This window comes from Euleptes europaea, chromosome 3 (genome assembly GCF_029931775.1).
Source record: "Euleptes europaea isolate rEulEur1 chromosome 3, rEulEur1.hap1, whole genome shotgun sequence".
NCBI classification, from domain to species: Eukaryota; Metazoa; Chordata; class Lepidosauria; order Squamata; family Sphaerodactylidae; genus Euleptes; species Euleptes europaea.
In genome coordinates, this window is record NC_079314.1 from 82,470,751 (window position 1) to 82,489,769 (window position 19,019).

Sequence of the window (19,019 nt, forward strand, 5' to 3'; positions counted from 1 at the left end):
CCAGGTTGGGAAATACCCGGAGATCTTGGGAGTGGGGCCTGAAGAGGGCATGGTTTGGGGAGGGGCTTCAGTGCAATAGAGTCCAATGGCCAAAGTGGCCATTTTCTCCAGGTGAATTGATCTCTATCATCTGGAGATCAGTTGTCATAGTGGGAGATCTCCAGCCACCCCCTGGAGGTTGGCAACCCTAGTTCAGAGGATGGTCAGAGGTTCACTTTCCTAGCAGCTTTGGGGTCAGCAAGATTCAGAAGGATCTCGATGAAGATCTTGAGAAGCTGCTGCTAGTTAAAATAGGATGTGCTGGAGTGGATGGGTTGATGACAAATTATAAAATTTTATAAAATGATGTTTTAATAGATCCCCCAAGGAAGCTTGTACAGCTATCACCTGGCATCTTTTTTCCTTTTTTGGTTTGCTTCAGTTTGCAAGACCTTAGCAAGGCTGGAGGTCATTAATTCATAGTGTCGCCATAAGTTGGAATCAACTTGACGGCACGTAACACAACAAACGGTAAGATAAGAATTCTATGTCGCTTTTCAGCCCGGGGTAGGGGGGGCGTGCCCAGTGTTCTGAATTTGTAAATGAACTCAGTGAATTCACAGATTGAGAACTATGGAACCCCCCCAATAGGATTCTTATCTCACTACAGATGCTGATTTTATGCCTCTGAGCATTTCTCCCCTGCTCTAATCGAACTGATTACATTTTGTTTTGTACCTTTGCATCCTGATTCCTTTATTTACATCACCCCTCCCATCTTCAGATTGGGATATAAGGACTCAGGGATCTTCATTCCAGCTTGTATTTGATGAAGGGAGCTTTGACTCTCAAAAGCACTTAACACACACACACACACACACACACACAACTTTCTGTTAAATCAAAAAGAATACTACAGACATTCTCTGCCATACAGCCCTTTTTTCTTGTCCCTCCAAATATACGTGAAATCATTGGGAGAGGGAGTTTGAGGGAAATTGAGGTTGGCTATTTAATCACCAGGGAAGTCTGCAAAAGCTTTATACAATGGTTTCGACAACACCTACAGTGAACAAATGCATAGAAACCAGCCAAAGGAAAATTGCTGTAGCTCCTGTTCCACTCACTTGAACTTAGGTTTTTTTTTCTTATAAGTCCAGAAATAAGTGAATACTAAACTGCAGGATACAGAAGTGTTGACAATATAGATTGTTTTCAGACTTATGTATATTGACAACACTATATTTTTTATATTTTAAAAAATTAGCTTTTGAGGAGCAAGAAGTCCATGATTATACTGTAACTGTAGCATACTTTAAATGTTACAATAAAAGGCTGCTCTTATTTGTGTGAACAGTAATAGATCCAAGATTAGAATCTGTGGCCCCCTCTGAATATTGATTGAAATCTTTATATATTTATCACTTAATTTTTGAAGTGAAGGCACGTAATTTTTGGTTTGTTAGAAAAGAGTAAATCCAAGTGCAAAATCTGTCATTCATATGGTGTATTATTCTGATAACTGCAGCCAGATCAGATAGAATATTCTGATTGCAACGTAACTGCATGTAAATAAATTAATATTTCTATAACAAAAGGACATATTGCTGTCACTCACCTTTCTCAACTTCAGCACTGGAGGTGTACTCATGAAATACTGTCATTTAAAATGCATTTCTAAGTAGCATTGCATGTTACAACTGTGAATCCATGAGTACATCTTCACACAAAAAGAATTATTAGGGAGGTGCATTGGGACCTTACTAATCAAAATCCAAACCAGTTCACTTTAATATACCAACATCCAATTGCTAAAAATAATGACGGTAATTTCTAGTACAGTTACTGTACATGAGAGGGCAGCAAGGGGAGGGGGGGTAGAGTGATTATCACTTAGATAATCTAAGTGACAGGGGTGTCTTCCACTGCACAGAATTTAGCTGTTTCTGGTTGCCAGTGTGCCATTACGGGAAGGAGAACTAGCACCTATCCTCTGGTTTGCAATGCAGCCCTGTGCCCATCTACTTTCCAGAAAGTACAAGCAAAATGTTTGCCTCTGTCCTCTGCAGGCACACTGCCTATCATATAGGTGGCTGTGGAATATATATAGACTCTGACCTCTATCCCTTACCCAGTGCTAGCATGGCACAGTGGGGTGTCAAATCTGGGTCTCCCAACGCCTAGTCTGACACTCTAACCACCCCGCTGGCTGTCGTGCAGTTGTGAAAAGCAGACAACAAAATATTTTAGGTGGTGGTGGAAAGCGCCGTCAAATTACAACCACTTATAATGACCCCTTATGGTTTTCAAGGCAGGAGATGTTCAGAGGTAGTTTGCCATTGCCTGCCTCTGGACTTCCTTGGGTAGTCTCCCATCCAAGTACTAACCAAGGCTGACCCTGGTTAGCTTCTAAGATCTGATGAGATCAGGTCAGGGCAAAAAACATTAGACCTTTACTTATTCCAGTTCTGCAGCGCAGCCACTTGATGCAACTAGCCTTGACCACATGACCCCAATGCATGTTGGGAGAGGGAGAATAGGAAACAGCATGCAGGCCCTGCATTCTGCATCTGCGTGATCACTGGCTTCTCAAAACTGTGCCTACATAGGGAGGAAGTGTGTGTACTGAGTTACACGCTGCCCACCTCTCCTCACCTACCAGGCAATTCATGCAGTGGTGTTCGTTTGCAGCATTGGGACTTGCCTAGGACAGGCAGGTAGCCACTGTTACAAAAATCACTCTGCATTCCTGCAGTGGAACAGGGTGCCCTGTGATTTGACTGGGCAGGTCCTCCTCTCATGGGGGGTGGAGCTGTTTCCGGGGCTGTTTCTGCCTCCCAAACTGCCCCTGGAGGCAGCTGATTCCCTAGCTCCCAGGATTGGTGGATTGAGCAGTGATCCCAGGAACAAAACTCCTGCAAATGGCCAGAGACTACTGTACCAGAATTATGGCCATTTCATTAAGAAAATTACTTTTAGCAACTGGATTAGTTATTTAAATGTATTAAAGGAAGGAGGACTTCAGTTTACTCCTTTAGCTGATAAATATCTTCAGCACAATCTGAAGTGTTTATGTGAAGCCCGGCAATTTTTTTCAAAGGTCTAATATGAAGAGAAACATAAGTGAGGCATAATTGGTTACTTCACTTCTTATTAACAATTTATATTGAACTTATTATAAAAGCAATAATTAGGCACTCCACATTCTACTTTAGGTCAAAATCTTGGATTTTTTGAGCAGATGACTCAGAACAATTATATCCTACCATTGTACAGATTAGCGTGCAGTGTTTCACTGTTTCACAATTAATTCAGCTCATATTACATTAACTTAAACATAAAAGACCGTAGCTGAACGTATGCTAATGCTGAAAATTTAAATTACAAATGCTGTTTCTAATTGAGCAAGAATTTATGTCTGCAACATCTCTGAAACCTACATAGGGCCTGATTTGAACTCTTCCCTCTCAGTGGTACCTAGTTTAACAAGCCAAAGCATATTCAGAGTGAAAGCCTGGTCTAAAATTACATGGGCTACTCTAACCACTATACTTCTGTAGGTATCACATAGTTATAGCTTTAATTATGTCTTGAAATTACTGATAAGGAGAGTGCAAAATTGTGATTGGAAGGTCCCTTTTTGAAGTATTATACATCTACGTTTTATATTTGATTTTGGGGGGAAATGCACAGATAATGGATCAGCCCTATAAAAGACCCCACACACTATACTATATATTCTTCTTTATTCTCTGCTTTATTAATTTTCTGAATGGATTCCCACAGACCCATGAAAATCAAGGACTTGCCTGACCACTCATTGCTCTACTTTCAAGGAACCAAGCCTAGAAGTGACATAGTTTCCCAGAATACAGTTTGTTGTAGAGGCATCTATTCATTTCTGTTTTAAACTGCCTAGCATTACTGGTGGAGAAATCAGCAAAAGTGAGAGCTGGGCAAACAACGTTATTGATCCAAGCAATCATGCCCAATAAATTTCACTTCCAAAACTGATGCTCTCACTTTTACTTTTCCCTCAGGGCAGGAGTGGAGAGAAAGGTAGAGAAACTGTGTTAAAACAAATGTACATCTGAGAGTAAAAACAATGGAACAAAAAGAGAGAGGTGTGTGTGGTATTTTTCATCATGATGAACTGATTGTGTCTGCCTCTTGTGATAGGAGGCCTAGGTTCATGTTGGGATATGCTGCTGTTCTGGCCTGCAGCACCTGTTTCAGGTAAGATACCCTTTGATTTATTTGCTAGGAATGACACGCATATGCTAGAAAGAAAGAACAAGACCAGACCTATTCACAGAGACAACTATTAGTGGCAACCTTTGCGAAAGATTTTGTACCCATTTTTCCCCCTGCAACTTCATATCAAAATGCCTCGGACATGCTGTGCTGAAGACTTGGCAGCAACTCCTGTGATTGACACACATGGCAGATTTCTGGCTTCATTGTGAAGACATCCAGTACAACATATAATTATAGATACAGTGCCCTTTTCTGCAATCCCCTCCATCCTCTGACACCTGCATCAGCCAAGTCCTCTCGTGCTTTAAAATCTATTTCTTAGGTGTGTTTGTCGTCACCACTACATAACCTATTCCATGAGCTCATCTCTTCCTGTGTTTCTGTTACCTCAAATCATCCCTTTCCCCTCCATCTCTGCCTCCTTTCTGTTGTTTCCTGCCTCTGAGCTACTTTTTAAAAATTATTCCCACCTGTCCATTCTTTATCTGTGTCAATGCATCTAATTCTCAGCGTAGCCATATCATGAACAGACAAGACAGATCTTTCTACAAACTTGAGAAAAGCCCCAGGTTCGCAGAAAAATCTGAAATCTAAAAAAACAAAAACAGAACTGTTGGGGGTTAAAACTCTCCAAAATGATAGAAAAGTGGCACCTCTATCTATAAGAAGCAAATGCCCTCAAAAGCCATCCCTAGGCCACCACAACAATTTTGCCAACCTTCAAGCCTTACAGTGCATTCCTAAGGAGAGTTACTCCAGTCTAAGCCAATTCATTTCAATTGGTTTAGACTGGAGTAACTCGCTTTAGGAATGCACTGGTAGTTTCTATCAGTAAAAGGCAGGGTGAGGGGTAAAGGTGCTTTCCATGGCTGTTTTGGCCTCTAAGGGAGGATTCATTGGGGCAAGGCCTGGCAGTAACCACCAAGAGACTTGATACCACATAACTCATATGACTCACCCATTCCTAGCTGCTCACTGCTATTCAGCAGCAGCCACTCTATGAAAGCCAGCAAGTGTAGTGGTTAGGTTTTCAAACTAGGTCCTGGAAGTCCCAAGTTTGAATCTGTCATGGAAGCTCACTGGGTGACTTTGGGCCGGTCACACATTCTCAGCCTAACGTTCCTGACAGGTGGTTCTGAGGACAAAGGGGAGGAACGGAGAATGATATAAACTGCTTTGGTTCCCCATTGTGGAAAAAGACAGGATATCACTGACATAAATAATAAATATAGCTGAAGGGGGGGCAGATAAAAAGTAAGTTGATGAGTGGGTGAGGAGAGAAGGAAGCAGAGAAAGTTAAGGAGGAGGGAAAGAGGAAATAGCAGGGGATACAGAAGAAAGTGAGGTACCCCCCTCCACAAGTCCTTGCAGTTTACCCACTGCAACTGGGCTAGGGTTGCCAACCTCCAGGTAGTAGCAGGAGATCTCCTGCTATTACAACTGATCTCCAGCCGATAGAGACTAATTCACCTGGAAAAATGGCCGCTTTGGCAATTGGACTCTATGACATTGAAGTCCCTCCCCTCCCCAAACCCCACCCTCCTCAGGCTCTGCCCCAAAAACCTCCCGCCAGTGGCGAAGCGAGACCTGGCAACCCTAACCTGGCCCAGTCTGGCTGGCACCACACAGCTGGGCTCAGCCCAGCCTGGCAACTGGTACCTTACAACTCAGACAGTTTTCTCAGGGAGAGGGAAGGGTGGCAAATAAAGTTAAGTTGGCTGGTGGGTGGGAAGGGAAGAAAGAAAGAAGCAGGAAAAAGTGGAGAGGCCATGGAGGCTGCCTGAGAAGGGAAAGATGAAATAGTGATGGAGAGGCAAATGAGATCCAATCCTAAAGATTCTAAATCCATTCATTTCAGTGGGCTTAGACTGGAGTAACTCTGTTTAGGACTGCACTGTAAGAGAATCCTTTTCTACTTTTTTTCTTGTTTCATACTTAACATACTTAACATGCATAAATGAGATGGAAACCATTATCTGAGTAATCAGAACCCTGCCAGCTTGGTAATTTAAGCACGTGGTTGAGTTTTGGAAAAATGAGAGAGGCAGTATCAGATTACAGTGTCTAAAATTGCAATGAATTTGCGAGGAGGGGGATTGTCAGAAGTTTGAAACCAAGTTGAATTTGCAAAATCAGTTGGCATTATAATAAGCGATAAGCTTATTGTCTTTTTCTGTTGTTGAAACATTCCTTGAGCACATTGTGTTGGAATGATGTTCCAGAAATATTTTAAGTAATAAAAGCAATAAAAAGACATATTGCTTGAAATATAATTTGAGAACAGCATCTAAGAAAGAGAAATTTAATAATGTGAGTACAATGCCACCTACGGAAGGCAAGCTAAGATGTGATATTCTGATCATATGATAACTATGGGCTGGAGCCAATACTCCATGAACAGAGTCAGTTCACAGAAGCTATTTTTATCAGCATCACTTTTTCCCAGCACTCCCCCAGCCACAGTTGAGAGTCAAGGGACCCTCAAGAACAATATGCCACATTTCATGGGAATTTACAGCAAAATGAACTGGTAAAACTACTTTCTCCCCTAAATTTTGGGTGAGTAGTAAAACTCTGAGAGGCAATCCCATACACAGTGCATTACAGTTATTAAACATACATGTTAACAATAGTACATGGATAACAGTAACAATATCATCTCTGTCCAGTTAGTGACCACAGCTGATGCATTAATCAAGTCTGGTGAAAGGCATTCCACATAACATTGGCTACTTAAGCATCCAGGTACAAAGCTACATCTATGACTACCTCCATACTACCTGATCCTTAAGGGGGACTGCAAAACCATCCAGACTAGGGAAAATATCACTACCCTGGCTTAACAGATCCCTTACTAACAAACAAACAATACCTTTATTGGCATAAACAGATCCCTTACTAGCTCTCATTTAACCCATGACTAATTCCTAACACCTGTGTCACACATGGGTACATGTTTTTCCGCAACATGCCAAATAGTTCCTTCCACAAACTGTTTCTGTTCGGGGTTAACGGTGTGGGGCGGGGCGGGGCGGGGGAGGCTGAAGCTTTCTGCATAGTCCCCACAATTCCTCTGCACAGTCTGAGTGAGAACAGCTCAAGCAGGAAGGGAAAACGCACAAATCACATATGACTGATCCTCTGAGTTCATAGTTAAGTTCCAACATCCCCACCCTGTGCACTCCATCTCAAGGAATCTGACCCTGGATTAAACTGATTAGCTGAGGTCAAGGGGAATGTCCGATGAAAATACTCTTGGTTTTATATTGTGAGCTAGGCTTGAGAGCTTTTAATTGCCAAATTAAAAGTAGACAAAATGCAAAATAGTGTTTAAAATGAAGATTTGTTTGTAGTGCCAATACGGTTGATTTACTCATAGCTTGTAGTTCCTAAGGCTTTGATGTCACAAAACTGCCATTGTAGTTTTGACATTGTACAGTTGTGGTGCCACAGAGTGGAAGCGTACAACAAAGAAAAACATATTTTGGGAGGAAGTGGATAGCCTTGTCCCTTTTTTAAAAAAAGAGCCACATGAGCAGTTATCTAGATAAACAATCATCTTTTTATGTATTAAGAAAATATAATTTTTATAAACCTTGCCATTATAAGATCTATGAAGCAGTGGTGGTAGCATGAGAGAAATGTTATTTCTCTAGGAAGGATTTATAAACTCTTACTTAAATATGACACTGACAGCGCGTTCCTGAGAAGCATTGGTGGCCGCACCGAAAGGCCTTAGGAGGCCAGCAACGGCGCACGCCAGCACAAGGGCCCACACCATCGGCACCTGGAAGGTGCACGCTGGCGTTGGTGGCCCCAGCAATGGCGTGCAGGCCTGGACGCCAGTCCCTGCTCACTGCTGCAGCAGTGCTAAGCCTGGATGCCACCAGAACCTCCTGCTGGTGTCCGGACGCCGGCACAGGCCACCCCGGCGATCCGGCAGGCGTTCCAGCGTTCCAGCATCCCAGGAGGCGTTCGCGGGGCGTAACGGCACCGGCTGGGGGCGGGGCCGCTGATAGGCAGCCTCCTGAGCCGTTTCGGCTCATGAACGCCCCCTTTTTTTCCGGCGAGATACACCATCTTTTAGGTGCTTTGGAATTGGTTGTCATCAATATGCTAATGACACACTGCTCTTTATCTCTCTATCCAAATTCGCTGACAATGCAGTAGAGGCTTGAACCACTTGCCTAGTCACTGTGGTCAAATAAATGGCTAAGAGAAAACAAACTGAAACGGAATCCTGATAAGGCAGAAGTAATTCTAGTTGGGAAGACTGAGACCTTGAAAGACATTACTGCCCACCTTTGATGGAGTTCAGCTCATCCATACATCCATACAGACACGGCAAAACCTAACATGGCTTCTGTAAGGGTAGGTCCTGTCTCACTAACCTATTAGAGTTTTTTGAAAGCATCAATAAGCATGTGGACAGGAATGAGCCTGTGGACATTGTGTATTTGGATTTCCAAAAAGCTTTTGACAAAGTCCCCCACCAAAGACTGCTAAGCAAACTTCATAGTCATGGGATAAGAGGACAAGTCCTCTTATGGATTGAGAGCTGGCTGAAAAATAGGAAGCAGAGAGTAGGAATCAATGGTCAGTTCTCACAATGGCGGAATGTGAGCAGTGGGGTGCCTCAGGGATCTGTGTTGGGACCGGTGCTTTTCAACCTGTTCATCAATGACCTGGAGTTGGGGTTAAACAGGGAAGTAGCCAAGTTTGCAGATGACACCAAATTATTTAGGGTGGTTAAAACAAAATCAGACTGTGAAGAGCTCCAGAAGGATCTCTGCATACTGGGAGAATGGGCATTAAAATGGCAAATGAGATTCAATGTGAGTAAGTGTAAAGTGATGCATATTGGGACAAAAAATCCCAACTTCACAAATACACTGATGGGATCTGTGCTGGCAGCGACAGACCAAGAAAGGGATCTTGGGGTGGTAGTGGATAGCTCAATGAAGATGTCAACCCAGTGTGCCGCTGCTGTAAAAAAGGCAAATTCCATGCTGGCCATAATTAGACGAGGAATAGAGAATAAAAACCGCTGATATCATACTGCCCTTGTACAAATCTATGGTGAGATCACACTTGGAATACTGTGTACAGTTCTGGTCACCACACCTAAAAAAGGATATTACAGAGCTTGAGAAGGTGCAGAAAAGAGCAACCAAAATGATTAAGGGACTACAGCAACTCTCCTATGGGGAGCGGTTAAAACGCTTAGGGCTGTTTAGCTTGGAAAGGAGGCGGCTAAGGGGAGACATGATAGAGGTCTATGAAATTATGCATGGTTTGGAGAGAGTGGACAGGGAGAAGTTTTTCTCCCTCTCCCATAATACTAGAATGCAGGGTCATCTGCTAAAGCTGGAGGGTGAGAGATTCAAAACAGATAAAAGGAAGTATTTTTTCACACAACGCATAGTTAAATTGTGGAACTCCCTGCCCCAGGATATGGCGATGGCTGCCAGCTTGGAGGGTTTTAAGAGGGGAGTGGACATATTCATGGAGGAGAGGATTATTCATGGCTGTTAGAATGGATACTAGTCATGCTGCATACCTATTCTCTCTAGTATCAGAGGAGCATCCCTATTATTTTGTGTGCGGTGGAACACAGGCAGGATGGTGGTGCTGCTGCACTCGTCTTGTTTGTGGGCTTCCTAGAAGCACCTGGTTGGCCACTGTGTGAACAGACTGCTGGACTTGATGGGCCTTGGTCTGATCCAGCAGGGCCTTTCTTATGTTCTTAAGAACCTAGGGGTTATACTGAAGCCAGCATTACTGATGCAGACACAAGTTAATACCATTGTGACTCAGAAAGAAAACTAGCACTCAGATATACCATGTTTTGGTGTGACCACCATTTGTTTGTTTATTTATTTATAATATGTGCATCCTACCCTCTCCCTAAGGACCCAACGAAGCTTACTTTTTAAAAAAAGACCATCAGCATCAAAAACACTGTCAAAAACAACAGTTAAAGTAATCCTCAGAATACTGTTTTGACAAAAATAATAATAATGGCAGAACAAACTAGGCATGTTGAACACAAAAGGCAAACCTCCCTCAACTGTATATAACCATTGATTAATAAAAAATCTGGCTTTCCTGATCATTATGTTTCTCTACATCTAAGTAGAAATTATCGGCTATGGGACAATGCTTGATCTCTTCTCAACCACAAGAGGGTGCACACAGCTCCCTCTCAAATGTCACATACTTTGGAGGCAGCTGTTCTAAGTAGCCAAAGGGTACACTTTCACCAGCCAGCAGAAGCCACATGTTTCTACAAAGTTTGCTCAGAAGTATATTCACCTTGTCTTGAGCCACACAAAACAACAAATGTGCTGTCTTCAGCAAACAGAGTATGCGTAAGTTTCAATGTTGGCTCCACTCTAGAGTAATATGTATGCTTTCCTTAAAGTGTTGGCATATTGCTGATTGCCAGCTCTGCTCCCGACCATATGTGTATCTGGTGTGGGAGTGTGGGCAGTGCCCCCCACCACTACTCAATGAGCCCAGAAGTGAGAGAGGGGCTAACAGTCACCCCTGTTGTCTTCTTCCTCCTCTGGAAGAATCCCAGTCCTGTTTAAGGCAGTTTACCTTAAACCGGAGGTATAAGGCAATAGGTATTCTCTTCTCAGCTACTGTGAATGTACTTTTTTTACCTAATTTCTGTGCAACCAAAAGGGGTACTTTAAAAAAAAAAAGCTGGGAACTATAACATTTTTGGCTGGAGCAAACTAGAAGTTTCCCATTTTGAGAGGCACATGGAAGAAGCTATGTGGAGAGGGCTGAGTGCATTAAAGAGGTAGGGGGAAGTGGAACAGGGATACTTCCAAATCCAATTACTGAGCACTGTTTGAGGGAGCAACTTTTGATATAATGAAAGGGAAATAATAGGAAACCAAGCATTTGGTTTTCCCAAATATGGAAAGAGAGGCTGAGGATTACCATGAGCTCATAGGCAAATCTTTCAATGAGGAATGGGGAGGGAGCAGAAAAGTTCCTGAAGTGGGAAAACAACAGGAAAAAAAAGGAAAGAAAGGCTTGGCGTAGGGAGGAAGTCAGTAGGCGGCTGTTCCTGGGCCTGAAAACTCCAAATAAAGAAAGGGAGGAAGAATTGGGGCATTTAGAGAGGCATTTAGAGGCAGGCTTAGTTATCTCATCAGAATTTGGGCTGTTATGTGATAGGAGAGAACCTCATTAAATCACCAGAGTCTCTGTTGTTAGAAAAGGACATGGCAACACTACCGAGCCCTATGCCTGAGAGCACCTTGGCAGAACCAAATGCGTTGAAAAATAATTTTTGGGCCAGAGGGCAGCTGTGTTGGTCTGTGGTAGAACAGTTAGATTTGGGTCCAGTAGCATCTTAGAGACCTACAAGAGTTTCAGGGTATAAGCTTTCAAGAGTCAAAGCCCCCTTCGTCGGACACAGTACAGTAGATGTGCGGACAGTTTTTATGGAATAAATCTCTGACAAAAATACAAAGGAACCTACTTGAAAATATTGTTGAGAACAGGGAATAAACAAAACAATGAGAAGTGTATGCCTTCTCTCATGGCATTATAAGACAACAAACAGTTGGACAATAGGCATTCCTATGAGACAGCAGGCTTCTATAAAACTGTCTAGACTAGTAATTGTAGAAGTTCGTGTAGTCTCTGGAGTAAAATTTCATTAATTCGTGATGTGTGTTTAAATTCTTACATATTTCCATGAAAGTATATCAGCAGCTGACTTAAGCATTTGACCTGTTAAATGCTCCAGCTACAATTATCGCGTTGAAAATAAGAATAATGAGTATGGTTCTTTAGTTCTTTACCATTCTCCTGGTATTCTATCTGGAATTACTGCACTGAGTGCTACCTCAGGCAGTGTGTCAGAAGGTATGCCTGAACAGCTGCAGTTGGCTCACTTTTAGTTTGCCAGTGGTGATCCAGCAACCAATTAATCGACAGGTTGTTTGGATGTTTGCAACCTGTCTGTGTGTATTCATAAGAATAGACTACTTGCAGCTATAAGAAGCCTACTCCCAGGTGATAAAGGATCCGCTGGGAGTCAGTTTCAGATCTCCTTCTGGGGAAAGTTTGCTCTGTACCCAGAGACGTTTTTAAGGGGAAGGATCGGGAGCCAACGTCCAGCTGATCAGTTGGAAGTCTGGTTCTTATGATCTCCCATCCTGCAAGTTTTGCTGCCTGACAGATTTGCTGAGATGCAGCAAATTTTCACTAGGGGGCCATCAGAAGCCCAGATGATTTGCCTTCTCTTCTGGAAAGCTGGAGAAACCAGCTGTTTCTCCTCTCCCTTTTGCAGTCCAGAGAGTAAAAGCATTGCTTCTGCCCCTGCCTAGCCTGCAGAGGAGCTGAGGTGCAACATGCTCTCACTTTTGCAATACAGATATTAAAAGCATTTTTTTTGTCCTTTCCCAGGTTTTGCAGCATCGCTGTTTTGCTGAAGGGGCAGTTTCGAGTGGATAATAAGCCCACTCACAACTTCTCGGGAGATCAGCTGCAAGTGGGCTTCTCCACCCCACCCTCAGCTATTTTGTTTAAGGGGGAGAGTAGATAACCTGCCAACAGGCAGCTGCAAACTTGTTCAGCATCTGTTTGAGATGCTCAACGTAATTCAAAGATTTCCCTGATATCTTACAATCTGATTGTTACTGTCAAACAAAATAAGTTCTTGTACTGAACAGGTTTGCTGAGAAATTCATTCCTAATTGTCAGGGGAGAACACTGAATTCTTCTTTGTGGGAATCACACTGATGGGTTTTGCATCTGCCCAGAGCCAGGATTCAGAACTTCTAGAGCTAGCTTTTTCGCATGGAGATCCACTCCCCACAACCCCATAGTTCAGATTGAGCATGCCCAGAGGGGAGGAACCGTGCCTTCCTGTCAGTTCTCTTTCATCCTCTGCAGCAGCAGTTTGGAACCTTTTCCATAAGACACTTCTCTTAGAGGTGGTTTCTATTGTTCATGAGTTAGTTGTGTTTTCTGCCCCTCTGTGACAATGTGACTATCTTTGAATGCTGTCGACAATTTTTTTTTAATCCTGTTTGTGAACTTGAGTCTTCTTTGTGTATTGTTGTCTCCCCTCAGTGATGGTGCTGAGGTGCCTATGGCACAAAAACTATTTCACACACTATGGACAATAGGGGAAAAGTAAACTTCTCTCACTGTAGTTGAATATTTCTCTGTCTATTTTTCTTCCCTCATTGTCACTGAGAGTAGGAGTTTCCCAAGGTATCCTCAGGCCTTGAGACCTATGCAACCTTCGAGAGTAATGGTTTCCATACCCAAGCTCTCTTCAGGCCTTGGTACACTGGCTTTGGAACCAAGTAGTAGTTTTCGGTCCAAGTTCTTCTTCAGGCTTTAGTACCTATGCAGCCACCAATGTGATGTACAGACAAGATAAAGACAAAGAACAGGTTGCTTACCTGTAACTGACGCTTCTCTCGTGGTTATCTTTGCATTCACATGATCCACCCACATCCCCCGCAACATCAGCCTTTTTAAGTTTCTGCATCACATTCATGTTGGAGGGAACTGAGTGGGAGGCATGGTTCCTCTCCCCTGGCTATGGTAAGTCCAGGCTTGTAGGCCTGGGCAGAGGGGATCTCCATGCCGCACAGCTAGCTCTAGAAGTTTCTGAATCCTACCTCAGCTCAGGCCAAAAGCCCGTCAGTGTGAACGGACAGATGATCACTTAAAGAACATCAGTTACAGATAAGCATCCTTCTCCTACTATACACTCTGTCTTAAAATGCCTCATACCCTTTTGATGTTAAAAGATTGATGTTAAAAGATTCCCAAAAGGACTGTATTTCTCATTGTATCATATTTTTCCTTTTCAGTGATATATGTGTCTCTGGTTTTTCCTTCATTTTCATATTCTTTAAGGTTGTATGTGACTCACCAGTTTGCAGCAATCAGGGGCATGTTTCCTTATCATCAGATTATGAACACAATGTGTGCATTAATTAAATGCTGTGATGAGAAAACATTAAAATTCAAAAAGTGGCGGGTCATAATGGTCTGAATAAACTTACTGGGTGATAAACTAAAAATATTCTGTTTGTCTGAATCTGATAGCAGCAAACCTTTGCCATGATATAGCTAGAGATTGCTGCAGCACATACATTTTTCTTCATGACGTGCAGACAGCTATTACTCATCTGGAACAGGCAAAGGCAGGTTTTCAATCATTTTTCCTAAAGTAGTATCAGTAGAAAAGGTATTACAGAACAAGTTCTATCTTATTCAATACAGCTTCACTTTTGGAGTCAAGAAAACAACTGAAAAAAAGTGGCATCTGAACAGAATCATATGGCAAAATCAATCAGAGACCTTCAAGGAAATTAACCCTGAGTTTTCTAAACGTTTACACTCCATAAGCAAACTTCCCAACTTCCACTTCATCATGTCAGAAACTCATCATGAGCAAACAAGGTACATGACATTAGTAAGTCAATTGTAGATCACCTAACAAAGACATAGGCTGCGATCCTAAGGGCACTTTCCTGGGAGTAAGTCCCACTGAATAACATAAGAGCCCTGCATACTTAGAGGTAGCCTTGAAGATGTACGTAACCCATCAGTTCTGCACAGGAACCACCCAAAGTGCCTAGGTACAGAGCTGAAGCACCCAATGTAAGCACCCCCCACGGGCCCTAGTCCTAATTCCCAAGTCTGAATCAGACTCCTCAGAGGATGAACAGAAGCTAGGGACCATCCTAGAGGAAGACCGGGGTAGTCAAGTATCACTGGACTGAACCCAGAACCCCTGGACTCTGAGGCCTTGGCCATGGGACCTGCTCCTGAAGCCTCAGCACCGGAAGAATCTGCCTGACCTGAGGCATCCATCCCTCTTCCCTGTAGAGCTAGACCTCAGACCACCACTCCTCCAGGTTCTCCTCCCACCTGACGGGAGTGGCAAAGACAGAGAGCCCATGAAGAGGCAGTACAGTGGCGAAGAAGGGCCAGGCTTGCAGCCTGTGTGCCAGCTACTGAATCTGGTCGCTGCTTTGGTGCATATAATGTGTTGCAGGATTGGGTGTCAGACCAGTAAGGTTGCCAACTCTGACTTCCAAAATTCCTGGAGATTTGGGGGAGGGCACCTGGGAAGGGCAGGGGTTGGGGAGTAGGGGGACCTCTACGGGGTATAATGCCATACAATCCACCCTGCAAAGCAGCCATTTTTTTCCCCAGGGGAACTGACCTTTTTAATATGGAGATCAGTTGTAATTCTTATTTTTATTTATTTAATATCCCACTTTTATGTTCAAAAGAACATCCAAGGCGGCTAAAAAATATGAAATCCTACTACAATAGAATTATAAAATCCTACTTTGATACGTCAAATCATCAACTATCAATTAACAAAACCTCCCCAGGGAAAAGGCATGACCTCTGAGTAGCAGCAAGGCAAGGGGTTGGGGCTGAGCAGGTAGAAAAGCTCAGCTCGGATGGCAAAAGGTGTGGGAGATCTCCAAGCCCCACTGGAGGATGGCAACCCTAAAGTCCAGCTCTAGCTGGCTGAAGCCCTGGAACATGTGATGCATGGTAACAGCCCATCAAGTGATTTGCTTTGTCATGGTATTTGGTTTGGATCAGGGTCATATGGGGGGCCTAGGTGGAATCTTTGTCCAGGGGCCCATGGTGGCTCTCAGTAGCCCTTGTTAAAGGGATCTTTACAATTCTATGGAATCCCCTCTGTCTCCGGTCATTTCCGCACTAATGGTAGAAACGTTTTTGAGACATTTATTAAAACGTCTTCTGTGTGTTCGGAGTTAAAAGAAGTCTGTCCATACTTGAAGTGCAAACAAAATCCAAACAGACTGCCTTTCATTTTCATGCCCCTTTTCCCAAAGCTTTCCAAACACCTTCATTTCTCAACCAGCTGCTTATCTTCACTTCAGTCAAGCATGCATTGTTTTAAAGATTCATAAAGTCACTCAGCAGCAAGGTGAAAGATGAAGAGAGAGATTGATGAATAATAGAGAAGGGCATTTTCCAGTGAGTTTGGATTTGTTGCACAAGACAAAGTATATTAGGCAGTCTGTTCTTCTCACAGGAGAGCTTTCAGTTTTAAGAGCTCTAGTTTCCCTCGCATCACACAACTGAATTCTCCTTCGAAATGAATGATACATCAGCCAGTAGAGTGCTGGAGATGCAATCTTAAACCAGTGTTACATGGATCCCATTTCTCCTAGGCTGGAGAGGGATGGTGTTTTATAGTATTTGTTTTATTTGCATATATACAGGTAAAGCACAGGTGGAGGCAAAGAAGAACTCCTATCGGCAACAGGTACAATAACCACATCAGATCTCCAGAGAAAGAGGGGGATCCTGCACCCCAAGGTATTTCAGCCAACTTTGAACAGAGTCTACTCTCTCTGTCTCTTCCAGAATGTAACACTGCAGTGTCTTCTCTCTGTCTCTCTCTCTCACACACACAATCACACACGCACACAACCCTACCCACTCCCAACAGCTGGGGAGGGAGGAGTCATCTCCAATCCTTGATGGCTACTTGACCATATCCATTAAGACCCATTATGAGGGGTGGTATCTGATGGGCTTTAGATGCAGCAGGGCAAACAGTGTCTCCCAGAGCCATTTTGGTACAGGAAACAGCACAAGGGGGAAGCAGCTCCTTCTCCCTGTGCACTATAGTCCCTGTCCAAATTGAGGCCCTTGTGCTGTTTCACACTTGAGAATTAAGTTTGTAGTAGGGAAATCACAGCTGTCATCTGACTAAAACTCCCTGTGACAGATGTACATAAAATGTGACATGTAGTTAGGCTTTTTAGAATAGACAAGCCATACGTCTAGTCACCAGCAGGGCTGAAATACCACTTTCAAAAAAATTATATTAATTGATTTTTTAAATACAACAAAAATTATGGTAAGGGATGGGAATGGGGGAAAGTGTGTGAACATGCATGCACAGAATAGCTTCCATTTCATATGTCAGTAAAACAATCAAACTTGGGAGGGGTAGGTTTGAACACATTTGTGAACACATTGCAATCCAAACTGAGGGGTGATTGATAAATGGGGAAGAGGAAGGAGTGGGGTTTATTCAGATTATTATGCTTGCACAGAAATCAGTTCTTCCTCCAGATATGATAATTCTTAGACCCAGATTACTACCCTCAACCCTTTTTTCCTCACTCTGTTGTCATGTTTAGAGACCTTGGGACACATAATGGAAACGCTGTTCAGGGGAACTCTGGTAAAAGGAGGGCCTCCAGAAGACATTAAGAACATAAGAAGACCCCTGCTGACTCATACCAGTGATACATCTAGTGCAGCTTCCTGTCTCATACAGTGGCCAACCAGTTCCTCTGGAGGTCCAACAACAGGTCATAGAGGCCGAGGCCTTCCACTGATGTTGCCATTAGAAAAAGTTGACATTAGAAGGCAATCATGGGGAAAGGAACAGGATGGATGGGATTAAGGAGCTGGGCGGGTGGGGGGGGGGAAGCACTCTAACTTGCTTGAAGCCAAGCATGAAGAGACTCCTGGCTCTTACAGTATTCCTGATCGATTTGTAGCATAGATCTGGGTCCAGTGTCCCCGACTCAGAAGAGCCTCATAAAAGCCCCATAGAGGGGCTTTAAAAATCCCGAAGGGTCCTAGCTCATGGCATATTTTCCCTCACCCAGGACAGTCATATACACTAGGACTGAAGGGGGTTCATAGGAAGCCAATGCTTGATGGTTCAGCATTCATCAGTGTCCACGGCAGGTTCAATCCCAGGATGTAGTCCCTCTGTAGAACAGCCAGGAAGGAGCAATCTCCACCATAGGAGCTATCTGGACTGCACCTGCGGCACTGTGACTAAGGAGATGTTCTGTGACATGGGAAGTTTGGGTTCTAGTTCTGCCCCCCCCCCCCCCGTCTCTGTTATTGCTGGCTGGCCACCCAAAGGTAAGATTTACCTTTGAGTGATCATTTCAGTATCCCCCAATGTCCTGTCCTTCTGTTTCCCATAGCACTATCTTTCTACACTCAGCAAGAGCGTTGCCAGCCTTCAGGTGGTGGCTGGAGATCTCCCGCTATTATATCTGATCTCCAGGCAACAGGGATCAGTTCACCTGGAGAAAATGGCCACTTTGGAAGGTGGACTCTGAGGCTTTTTAGCCCCTCCCCAAACCCCACCCTCTTTAGGCTCCACCCCCAAAGTCTTCAGGTATTTCCCAACCCTACTCAGCAACCTGGCAGTTCCTGACACTGGTGAAAGCTTCCTGTTGTGGTTTCCAGTCTTCCTTGTAAAAGATTTTGTGCCTTCGCATAGGTCCTGATACAACTGTGTGGTCTGCAGTGTTCTGATAAGTGCTGCAGAGCACAGTTTCTCTAGCGCAATCTGGATCTTCCTCCTGGCAGGGGGGCCATGGCGTTTCCGTGCATGTTTCATGACTACTGTCAGCTGGCCAGGTGCTATAATTTGAATTTTAATCCTTCCTTTGTGTGGCTATGAATATTTAACCTTGCAACACTGTGGCAGTTTGCAGGCTGTTAGCATTTAGGCAACAGTTCCATAGGAGTGTGGCTAGTTACTGGCCTCCTGTTTCTTGTTGTGCGGTGCCGGCCAACAGTGGAGATAACACTGTGATGTTTTGCAGCTTCCCAGTTACATTGTGTGTATGTGTGTGCACTGAATAGACTGGCATTGTAGGATCATTTGACAAGCACTGTGCCTTGATACGTCCCTTCAGTGTGAGATGTAGGTGGATTATCAGTGCACAATACCGCAATGGGGGGGGGGGTTTGAT